The sequence below is a fragment of the Schistocerca americana genome, chromosome X, assembly GCF_021461395.2.
Source record: "Schistocerca americana isolate TAMUIC-IGC-003095 chromosome X, iqSchAmer2.1, whole genome shotgun sequence".
Taxonomy (NCBI): Eukaryota; Metazoa; Arthropoda; class Insecta; order Orthoptera; family Acrididae; genus Schistocerca; species Schistocerca americana.
Window position 1 is genome coordinate 819000849 of NC_060130.1, and position 12098 is coordinate 819012946.

The 12098-nt window shown below is 42.4% G+C and overlaps 1 long non-coding RNA gene across 2 annotated transcripts in view; it reads left to right on the plus strand.

Annotated features, from left to right (window-relative positions):
• Positions 1-12098, plus strand: part of LOC124555611 — a 66754-nt gene that overhangs the window by 19242 nt on the left and 35414 nt on the right. For both annotated transcript variants that reach the window (XR_006968571.1, XR_006968570.1), the window contains exon 2: positions 7729-7993. This is a non-coding gene — a long non-coding RNA (uncharacterized LOC124555611). The remainder of the gene's footprint in view (positions 1-7728; positions 7994-12098) is intronic.

The window sequence follows — 12098 nt, forward strand, 5'->3', positions numbered from 1 at the left end:
AATTAGTTTCACTTACACAATGTTTAGGTACAAACTCCCAAACACTATAGTTGATGTATTTCATTATAATTTCTCATCTTCTGTACGTACCATTTACACATATGTGGCCCACTTCCTCTCCTCCCATTATTGGAAGATTGTCATTGTCATTAGGTTAGAGGGACCAGATTTTTTATGTAAAAAAAGGGCATTTCTAAAAAAATAGAAATGCAAAAACAGGACAATGGTTAAAAAGAAAATACCTCATACACTGATCAGCCATAACATTATGACTACTGGCCTGCAATAGGTACAAACGCATCGAGGCAATAGCAGCATCACCTGGTGAGGTATGACAGGTAGTTGAACACAAGCACAGTGCATTTAGGTAGTTAGTGAGTGTGGTGGTCATGTGCAAAATTAGGAAGACAGATGGTCTAAGTTTGGCAGAGGGCAGATTGTCATGGTCCGGAGGCTCGGTATGAGCATTTCAGAAACTGCATGACTTGTCGGGTCTTCTAGGAGTGCCGTGGTGTCTGTCTTCAACATGTTGTGAAACCATGTCCAGATGTTGCAGGGTTGGGTGGCCACCCCTCCTGTCAGATGTTGTAGGCTGGGCACACTGGTAAAACAGGACAGGTGGCGAACTGTTCTGGAACTAACATCAGTCTGCAATGCTGAGCAGAGTAAAAGTGTGTCTCAACACACAGAGCACCGAAAACTCCTAACGATGGGCGTCCACAGTTGATGACCCAAGCATGTGCCAATGTTATTACCACAACATTGGCAACTACAACTGAAATGGGCGTGCGACCATTGGCACTGGACGTTGGGGCACAGGATCTGATGAATCGTGATACCTTCATCATGTCCAGGGGAGCAGCTCCTTAACACCTGGAGACAAGCTGGTGGTGGCTCCATTATGCTCAGGGGAACATTCAGGTGGGAATCCATGGATCCAGTGGAGCTTGTGCAAGGCACCATGACGGCCAAGAAGTATCGCACACTGGTTACAGACCGCATACGCCCTTCGTGACTATCATGTTTCCTGATGGCAGTGGCATTTTTCAGTAAGATAATGGTCCATGTCGCAATGCCAGAAGTGTGATGGAATGGTTCAAGAAATACAGTGGTGAGTTCCATGTGATGTGCTGGCCCCACAACTTGTCAGATCTGAACCCCATCGAACACATCTGGGATGTGATTGAATGTAACGTCAGAGCTCTCTACCACTGCCCCCCCCCCCCCCCATTCCCCTCCCTGTAATTTAGGGAATTACGTGACTTGCGTGTGTAGAGTGGTGCCAACTCCGTCCAGCAACCTACCAAGGCATTGCTGCTGCCATGCCATGACATGTCGCTGCTGTTACCCATGCCAAAGATGGATACACTCCAGAGGGCTCACCGCTCTTTGGTGGGTTTGTGCTTGGCTACTATGGGGTCCCAGCCTTTGCACCATCTTCTCCCGTCCGTGCTGCATGTCTGTTCTCTTGGTACTCCCTTCCCCTCCCTTGGGGAACATGTCTGGAATATTTTTGGAAAGGCGTTCTGCATTTTCAGTAGCCAAGATCAGAACAGTCTCCACTGTTTTTCATTCCTTTTTTTTCTTTCTTCATTGCCCTTATCTTTCTCTGCTTCAGCATTTGAGGTTCCTCTTCCTCGCTGTGCACTCCTGAAGGCCAGCCCTCATGTCTGATGCGTAACAGGTGGCTGGGTAATGAGCAATTCCCAACCCCAGGTTGATAGGTAGGATTCGCACGTACCCCTGATACAGGCCAGGCCCAGGGAAGGGTGATTGCCTCAGCTGCTACCTTCCCAAATTTCCAATAGGTCCCTCTGTCATGTTTTTGGGAGGTGTAACCTTAGGTGTGAAGTCACCCAAGGCAGGTGTGCCATCTTCTGAGAAGGGGAAGGGGACGGATGGAAGGAGCGTGCTGTTGGAGATGCTGGCAATCACGGGGATTTTCTCGCAATGAGTCAGTCTTCTTCTTCCCAGTCAGTGTGTACTGAACATAAATGAAATGGGGCTAACGATTCAAAGACCCACCCAGTTGTACCACAGTTCCTCATGGACGGTCAGTTCTTTGCTACGGTAAATCTATTTATTTTTCAGAAGGGCACTGATGCAGTTGCCGACGTTGTGAAATCCTGCTGTCATCCACGCAATGGCACTTTGCTTGTGGAGACTACTTCTGAGTCTCAAGCACAAAAACTGCTTGCAGGTTCACTCCTCCTTGGCTATCCTGATCGTGTCGAGGCCTATCAAATGCTGAATTCTTCCTGTCATATTATTTACACTAGGGTGCTAAATGGTCTCTCAGAGGCAGAAATCCAAACTTACCCCTCCGATGAGGGTGTCATTGCAGTCCATCATGTGATGAAAAAGGTAGATGCATCGTTAGTGCCCACACGTACCCTCTTTCTCACTTTTGATAGTGTGTTGCTTCTGTCAAAGATCAAAGCTGGTTATGAAATCATCACAGTCAGGCTGTACATTCTGAACCCAATGTGCTGCTACCAGTGTCATCGTTACCACACTCGAATGTCCTGTCAACACCTGGCCAAATATGTAACATGTTTTAAGGATGCTCACAGGGGCAGTTGTTTGCTTCTCTTGAGATTGTCCTGTGTATCTTGATGAGCAAGCTGTCCAGGAGATCCGGGTGAAGGAAAAAGTGCCTTACCCGTCACTTGCAAGTTTTTGGGCAAGCCTGAAACCCTGCATTCTACCACCCGGCACTTTCATTACTAGTTCAGTGTTGGTGCATTTGCATTTTCAAGAAAATGTTTACATTTTCAGACATTGAAGTTAATGCACTATGCTTGATTAAAATACTTGGATCAACAAAGAGAACAATTTCTGCTACTTGGCTATATGATGATCATTTATGTATTGCATTCTTTTGGCATCTGGCTTTGAGCATTCAAACAACTACACTGAGAATCGGTATTCATTCCTAAAAATTTTGTTTTTTGTGCAGTATGTAGATGTACTGTCTACATAAATTTGTTATCCCTCTTCAAACTGAAATTTGTGGCATTTATTTTCTTTGTATGCAATATAACTTTATTGCAAAGTGAAAACTTAACTTTTTGAGGGTTTAATTTTCATTCTCCATGAGAATTTCTGTAACTTTTGCAGTGAATGTAACGTTTGCCATCACTGAAGGTAACTTTTTCCCCATGACAAAAATGGTTGGAAAAATCATTTATGTTTATCAGGAACAATATTGATCTCAATTTGCTGTACCGAGGAACTCATAAATTAACATTTTAGTTTGGAAAGTGTTGAATGAAAAGCTTGTCCTTATGTGAGATTGAAGTTCATGTTATCTGTACCCTATTTGAAGGGAATGATTCAAAACAATTGTTAGTTAAATCTTTTAATCCTAATGATTCTAATGTAATAAGTAGAATCTTATGGACAAAGTACCAAAAACATATACAGATCTAAGAAAATGTCTGACACTCATCTTTAAGAGCATTAGGTACCACTTCTGTAGATTCCAATATGACCAATTCTCTACTTGGGCCATTTCAGAACAGTGTGATCCACATGGGTTGTATTTACACTAGTAATTCATTAATGTGCCTTTGATAAATATTATTTTTGAGAATTATAGCAGGGAAATGGGCTCTTAGTAACGACACTGCTTTGTAAAGTACCCCAATGGGAATGACTGGTTACGGATCTTGTAAGCTCACTCAACAGCATTTCAAAATGTTCTCTTCATTAACTGTACTAAGGTCATGTCTTGTCCTTTCTTAGAATGAGAACATGTGGGGTTTCTGGGTATGTGTACACCTGTGCGTAGTGACAGAAACTATTGTATAGTTCAAAGACTGAAGCTCAACTTAAAGTTGCATGTTTTGAACAATATGCAATGTTGCTTGTCCCAGTCATTTCTTCCTCTTCATGGCATCTTGTAAACGGCCCTTGGGTGTGTCAGTTTCTGAGTGCTTGCTGCAGAAGATTTTAAACGGACAGAGAAATGGAGTTGTTTGCATGGGTGCATGCGTGTGGGTATGTTGTCTAATTTTGACAAAGGCCTTGTTGGCTGAAAGCTAATTGTGTGACACTCTTGCTATGTGGTGAATAGCATCTATCCTTTTCATTAAATTGCCACATTCCATCATGGATTTTCCATTGTTTGACAGCTGTTCTTAGTATTTATCATAAAACTTTTCCCCTGCCTTTCTACCACTGCAAGTTGCCGAGCACCACCTCCCCCTGTATGGTGTTAACCTGATCAGATTGTTCCTTGCTTCCTCAAACTGTGCCTGGAGAGCACAGACTTTCCCCTCCTGTAGTTTCCAGAATGTTTGTTGTCCACTATGCAATTCAAAGTCTCTCTTCAGTACTCCCAATGTAAATATTTCCTAAGTGCAACTTGTGGTATAAATTGTTTTTCTCTGTCTGCAACTTGCATTATGGGTAATAGCAGTCTAATTTTCATATTTTAACTAACTAGTGTCTTACGACATATTCTGGGTAACTCTCAATTGAAGAAGTAAGTATTGTTGCACAGAAGTGTTTTGTAAGGATATATGTTACCCAGTGTGGATAGGTGTGCACTCAACAATTTAAACAGTTGGGTATAGTATGTTTGTTGTTAACAATTGCAGTTCAAAAACAATAGCAATGCTCATAAATATAATACTAGGAGAAATCACTTGCACAATAAATCACTCAGCCTTAGCTTGGCACAGAAAGGAGTGGCTCGGATATATAAGAAATTAAATTCAGACACACAATGAAGCCAAGTTCAGTGGCACCTCTTACGCCATAGAAGTATTTTTGATATTTATATAACGACTGTATATCCACATTGCCATTTTACTCATTGGGACAGTACGTTAAATTTGTAAAAGAGTGCATTCCGTGTGATACTGAAAACTCACTTATTCCATTTGATTAAGACGTGACACGTGTAAAAGAAGTTCCAGTGGTTTGACATTATATATAAAGTTAATTACTTCTCCTCAAAAGTTTTGATTATTGTAAAACTGAGTTGATGCTGGTCATTTGAGTGTGGTTAGGACATTAAGATAATGTTGATTAAGCACCTAGAATTTTTCTCACGATCAAATTTTCAATACGTAGATTAGCATCAGTGCTCATATAAAGTAATTTGTTATATAACTGACCAAAACCATTAAGTTGGACTCCCACCTTAATAAGAATTAAATTTTCGTACTGCTATATAACTTGTTTCTGAAAATTGGTTTCATCATTAAATACTTAAAAAAATTACCAGCCCAGCATTTTGTTAAGGGAAAGGTGTTAGTATATTTAACATCAATCAAATTTCAACCCTTCTTTACTTAACTGCATTTGTAACTTTTAACTATTATTGTCGGTAGGCAGCAACTTATGAGGAGGAGGAGGAAACCAATAATGGAGAAGATCGTGCCAATGTTGTTGTTGTTGTTGTTGTTGTCTTCAGTCCTGAGACTGGTTTGATGCAGCTCTCCATGCTACTCTATCCTGTGCAAGCTTCATCATTTCCCAGTACCTACTGCAGCCTACATCCTTCATTATCTGCTTAGTGTATGCATCTCTTGGTCTCCCTCTGCGATTTTTACCCTCCATGCTGCCCTCCAGTACTAAATTGGTGATCCCTTGATGCCTCAGAACATGTCCTACCAACCTATCCCTTCTTCTAGTCAAGTTGTGGCACAAACTCCTCTTCTCCCCAATTCTATTCAATACCTCCTCATTAGTTATGTGATCTACCCATCTAATCTTCAGCATTCTTCAGTAGCACCACATTTCGAAAGCTTCTATTCTCTTCTTGCCTAAACTATTTATCGTCCATGTTTCACTTCCATACATGGCTACACTCCATACAAATACTTTCAGAAATGACTTCCTGACACTTAAATCAATACTCGATGTTAACAAATTTCTGTTCTTCAGAAACGCTTTCCTTGCCATTGCCAGTCTACATTTTATATCCTCTCTACTTCGACCATCATCAGTTATTTTGCTCCCCAAATAACAAAACTCCTTTACTACTGTAAGTGTCCCATTTCCTAATCTAATTCCCTCAGCATCACCTGGTTTAATTCGACTACATTCCCTTATCTTCGTTTTGCTTATATCCTCCTTTCAAGACACTCCATTCCGTTCAACTGCTCTTCCACGTCCTTTGCTGTCTCTGACAGAATTACAATGTCATCGACGAACCTCAAAGTTTTTATTTCTGCTCCATGGATTTTAATACCTACTCTGAATTTTTCTTTTGTTTCCTTTACTGCTTGCTCAATATAGAGATTGAATAACGTCGGGGAGAGACTACAACCCTGTCTCACTCCCTTACCAACCACTGCTTCCCTTTCTTGCCCCACGACTCTAACTGCAATCTGATTTCTGTACAAATTGTAAATAGCCTTTCGCTCCCTGTATTTTACCCCCTGTCACCTTTAGAATTGGAAAGAAAGTATTCCAGTCAACATTGTTAAAAGCTTTCTCTGAGTCCACAAATGCTAGAAACGTAGGTTTGCCTTTCCTTAATCTTTCTTCTAAGATAAGTCGTAAGGTCAGTATTGCCTCAAGTGTTTCAACATTTCTACGGAATCCAAACTGACCTCCCTCGAGGTCGGCTTCTACAATTTTTTCCATTCGTCTGTAAAGAATTCGTGTTAGTATTTTGCATCTGTGACTTATTAAACTGATAGTTCGATAATTTTCACATCTGACAACACCTGCTTTCTTTGGGATTGGAATTATTATATTCTTCTTGAAGTCTGAGGGTATTTCGCCTGTCTTGTACATCTTGCTCACCAAATGGTAGAGTTTTGTCAGGACTGGCTCTCCCAAGGCTGTCAGTAGTTCTAATGGAACGTTGTCTACTCCCGGGCCTTGTTTCGACTTAGGTCTTTCAGTGCTCTGTCGAACTCTTCACGCAGTATCATATCTCCCATTTCATCTTCATCTACCTCCTCTTCAGTTTCCATAATATTGTCCTCAAGAACATGGCCCCTCTATAGACCCTCTGTATACTCCTTCCACCTTTCTACTTTCCCTTCTTTGCTTAGAACTTGGTTTCCATCTGAGCTCTTGATATTCATGCAAGTGGTTCTCTTTTCTCCAAAGGTCTCTTTAATTTTCCTGTAGGCAGTATCTATCTTACCCCTCGTGAGATAAGCCTCTACATCCTTACATTTGTCCTCTAGCCATCCCTGCTTAGCCATTTTGCACTTCCTGTTGATCTCATTTTTGAGACATTTGTATTCCTTTTTGCCTGCTTCACTTACTGCATTTTTGTATTTTCTCCTTTCATCAATTAAATTCAGTATCTCTTCTGTTACCCAAGGATTTCTACTAGCCCTCATCTTTTTACCTACTTGATCCTCTGCTGCCTTCACTATTTCATTCCTCAAAGCTACCCATTCTTCTTCTACTCTGTTTCTTTCCCCCATTCCTGTCAATTGTTCCCTTATGCTCTCCCTGAAACTCTGTACAACCTCTGGTTCTTTCAGTTTGTCCAGGTCCCATCTCCTTAAATTCCCGCCTTTTTGCAGTATCCTGCCAATATGTTTGAGTTTTATGCTTAATTTTAAAATGAAATAATTTTCATTTGCAGTGGGAATTTTGATAAAAGTTGCTTATACATTATACTTATCTATTAATTTCTACATAGGGCAAAACATGATGTTCCTTGAAAACAATAATAAGTGTAAATTTCATTTTTGTGTGTTAATTGGAAGACAGATTGAGATAAATGAGTTAAATGTTGCCTTACAGACACCAGATTGTGATCAAAGCCGTCTCCGTATATCCTGCTGTTTGGATTTTTGATGGGGTGACCTAGAATTGATAGTGACTTACCTTACTGGGAATTTAGTGGTTGTGATGTTCATGATGTATTGGATTTTGGTGACAAGTGTGATGAAACTACTGAAAGAGCTGAATCTTCTCAGAATCGTCAAATAAGCAGCAGTGATGAATTTAATTTGTGAACTTGGCCAGGTCACAAAACCAAATATAATGTTGTTGAGAAAATATTCAGGTAAGTGGAAATTAAATAGCACACAGATTTAAAATTTTGGTGGATTTTTACAGAATGGGCACAGAATCTCATCCTTAGATATGATCCAATTAAGAATTTAAAGGTGGCATACCTTATTTTTCAGCACCAAATAGTGGTTAGCGTCATTTCTGCCATCACCAGAGGAGGGAGTGATACTTCAGATATTTTATACACAGTATATAAATTTAATCTTGATTGACAGTTAAAAATGTGCAACACATGTACAAGTGGTCGGAAATGGTCTGAAAAGCTTGTACGGGTGTTGCAGGGTAGGTTTTGCTGAGAAGTAATTTTAAGAAGAAATTAGATAAATCATACTGTTTCCAAGTTAATTAACATTGAAGTTGATCAATCAGGCCGTAGTGCATGAAACTTCAAACAGCTCATCATATAAGATTGTCTGTTGCCCTTATTGCGTAGATGATGGCACACAAGTCTGCTGAGCCTTTGGCTCAGATTCAATCCTTCCTATTGTCACATGTTCAATTTTTGTATTGATCTTGGGTTGAATTTGCAGGTGCAGTGGCCTGGTTGGATAACTTCAGTGCTAATTATCTTGGAGATGGCACAGTGTAACATTTTTTTCTTATCAATTGTTTCGCAGTGCAAACTACCCTGAACCATGTTCAAAAGGTTTTCAGACTGTTTTTGATCACCATGTATATTCAGTAAGAACTTCCAATGAGCTGATAGGTATCCAGTAAAACAATCTGAAATAAAAGTGCCAAGTGGTGGTTAATTTCAGCTACAGTACTGATAGGCATGGACGTCCAAACCCCAATGAGGCAGTGCACCATCTTGCTGAAACAAGACATCAGGGTGATACTGAAGCAGCTGAGGAACAGCATAGAGTTGCAACATGTCCAGATACACTGCAGATGTGATTGTAGCCTCAGCGAAGAAGAATGGCCCGATAATTCGATCGTGCAATAACGCGCACAAAACATTCACCTTTGGACTGCCTCTGGTGCACTCAATGACCTCGCCAGGGGGTTGTGAACCCCAAATGCGCACATTATGGCGATTCATGACTCCACTGACAAAAAAAGGTCACTTCGGCAGAAAAGGCAATTCGTCTGAGATAACCATCATCGTCCTCAATAAGTGATAGCGTTTCGACTACAGTCATATCGACGTGTACTGTCATTGGGCAACAGGGCCTGAACGATTTGCACTTTGTATGCATGAAACAATAAACGTTTGTGTAAAATGTCATGGAGGGAGCTTTTTGGCATCTGTAATTCACGTGAGGCCCTGCGCACAGATTTCTTCAGACTTCGCTGAAAAGACTGTCTTATGGCTTCCACCCTGTCTGCTGAGGTTCTTGGTCGACTAGACCTCAGAAGGTCAGCAACCAATCCTGTGTTCTTGAACTTCTCGTACCAGGCTATAATGCTCTTGACATCAGGTGGATTCCTTCCAAATGTTGTCTGGAAGTGTCTCTGCACTGTGGTTGGTGATCGTGTCTCATGGTACCACAGGACACACTGTGCCTTCTCCTGATTGGTTAACATGGCTTCTTGGGCACTGCACCTCATCCACTACTTACATACTGCGAACCTAAAACAGAAAAAAACTTCAATAGTTGTAAACAATTTGACACAAGTTTCATATTTGTATCTTACTTCTAGCCTGAGTTATCAATTTATGTAATTTGGGAAAGTCTTTTCGGACACCCTGTATTTCAGGTTTATGTGATGTATGTGCAGCTCCAAGCTGAGCTTCACCCAGTGTTCACGATTTGAAAGTGTATCTAGTCTAGTGGAAATGTCTTTTAGATGGTCTCTTCACCATTAGTTTCTGACCAATTGCTTTTCCAGCTGATGAAATTCTCTTGATAGCATTCCATAAAATCTGATGCTGCCTTAACTGGGCAAAATGTGTTACTTGTAATAAAAATGACTTCACAACGGAGACTCTTTTTATACAGCTTAAGATTGTTGTTACACTTTATGGTAAACATGCCAATAATAATAATAATAATAAACAATAAGCTTGTGTTGTACATAAATATTTAATATTGGATTTTTTAATTTGGGAATAGACGACGACTTACTGAAAGACAGAAGTGCTTTGGCATAGACAGATACACAAACAAAAGGTACAAAGCTTTGGTTTGCTAGCTTTTGGAGTGAAATTTCTTTCTCAAGCTGTAAGAGAAACGTGTGTGGGCCTGTCTCCCTACATGGTGCTCATTCGACTCCCAATTCCTTATTGGCCAATGGTGAGTGTTGGGGTGGAGTGAGGGATGGGGAGAGAGCCAGAAGGCAGAACTTTCCATGAATTATTATTCCGCCTACTGGCTCCTTTCTGTCCAAACCTAGTGTTGTCCAGCCTTTGTCACTATCTCCTTTATGTAGCTGCCCTCTATTGTCCATTGCTTTCTTTCTCTCATGTTTCTTCCTTCATAACACAAGCAGAAATACAAATAAAAATGTCCCCTCCCGCCTCTGTCCATCTCTCATGCTGCACCCCCACCTCACTCAGTACTCACAGTAGGCCAGGAAAGAGCTGGCAGTCAAATGAGCACAATGTTAGGGAGGAGGTGGGGGGGGGGGGGGCGAGAGAGAGAGAGAGAGAGAGAGAGAGAGAGAGAGAGAGAGAGAGAGAGAGAGAGAGAGTGGGGGGGGGGGTCGTACTTAAAGTACGTTTGTACAGTTCTGAACACAAAATGAAGTACTGTAATGACTAAGGCACTAGACTCAAGTCTGGGAGAAATGAGGCTCAGATTGGTCTTTTTCTGGAAATGATTGAGATGAAGGCTAGGGTGGTTCCTCTGAGGAAAGAATGGTGCTATTTACTTTTCCAGCCTTGCTCAGATTATAATGAACATGTCACTGATGGAATGTTAAACTCTAATCCTATTGCTTCCTTTGATTTTAAATAGTTCCCTTCTGCAGGCTGCATAAAAAGAGGAATGTATTATTTCAGAAATGAATAAGAGTTTCAGTGTAATAGCTCTCATCAGAGCACAGAACTCCCCCCTGCGGGTCCGGGGTAAGAATAGGCCCGAGGTATTCCTGCCTGTCGTAAGAGGCTACTAAAAGGAGTTTCAACCGTTTCGGCCTTCCATGTGATGGTCCCCCTTGGGGTTTGACCTCCATTTTTCAAAATTCTACAGAAGTACGAGCCTTTTGGGGAAGGACGCCTTACGTGGTGTACCACTGGTCATCAGTGCACTAAGACCTTGGCACAGCACTGTACCGGCGTTGTAACCATACCCACTATTCCTCAAATTGGGCCTAAATGCCTGATGGGTTGTATAAGTTACGCCCGTAGTGCGTCCCCATCTGCACCTACGATCATGATGGACTTTCCATGGCACCAGAAATCCAGCACGGTAGCCAGCCCGTTGTGGTGGGGTCGTCATGTACCCTCTAGGTTGTAGCCCCCCGACAACACAGGGATCGTACTGCCGATACCTGAGCTGCACCCTCCCCACGTCGGCCAAGGAGTAGATGCCCATCTCCTTGGGGCATCAGGACTCCCGGCAACGGTCATCCTGCCAGGTGGCCCTTGCTGAGGCTGGGTGGTGCCCGTGGGGAGAGCCCCTGGTCGGAGTGGGTGGTATCGTGGCGGACGTTTCGCAGATGAAACATCAACACGTATCAGGTCGCTCTGCGGCCGAGTCTTTCAAACGGAAAGGTACTGTCTCTAGTTCTGGTTCTCCTGCCCTTTCCCCCTTGGCCACTCCCTGGGAGGAGGGACAGGCCCGCCGGCTTGGGGCGAGGTACTTCCCCCGTTATTTGGTCTGTTCTCGAACCGATGGGGGGATGTTCGCCACCTCCAAGCCCATGTTCTTTGTTCAGCACATTGAGGACATCTTCGGGGAAATCGAGGCTCTCAGTAAGATGCGTTCGGGGTCTGTTCTTATAAAGACCACCTCCGCCACACAGTCGGCGGCGCTCCAGGCGTGCGACCGCCTAGGGGACATTCCAGTGTCCATTGTCCCGCATCTGGCACTAAATAGGACGCAGGGGGTTATTTTTCATCGGGACCTCCTGCTGCAATCTGATGAGGAGCTCAGGGCCAACCTGGAGTGCCGAGGCGTGCATTTTGTCCGGCGAGTCCAGCGCGGCCCCAA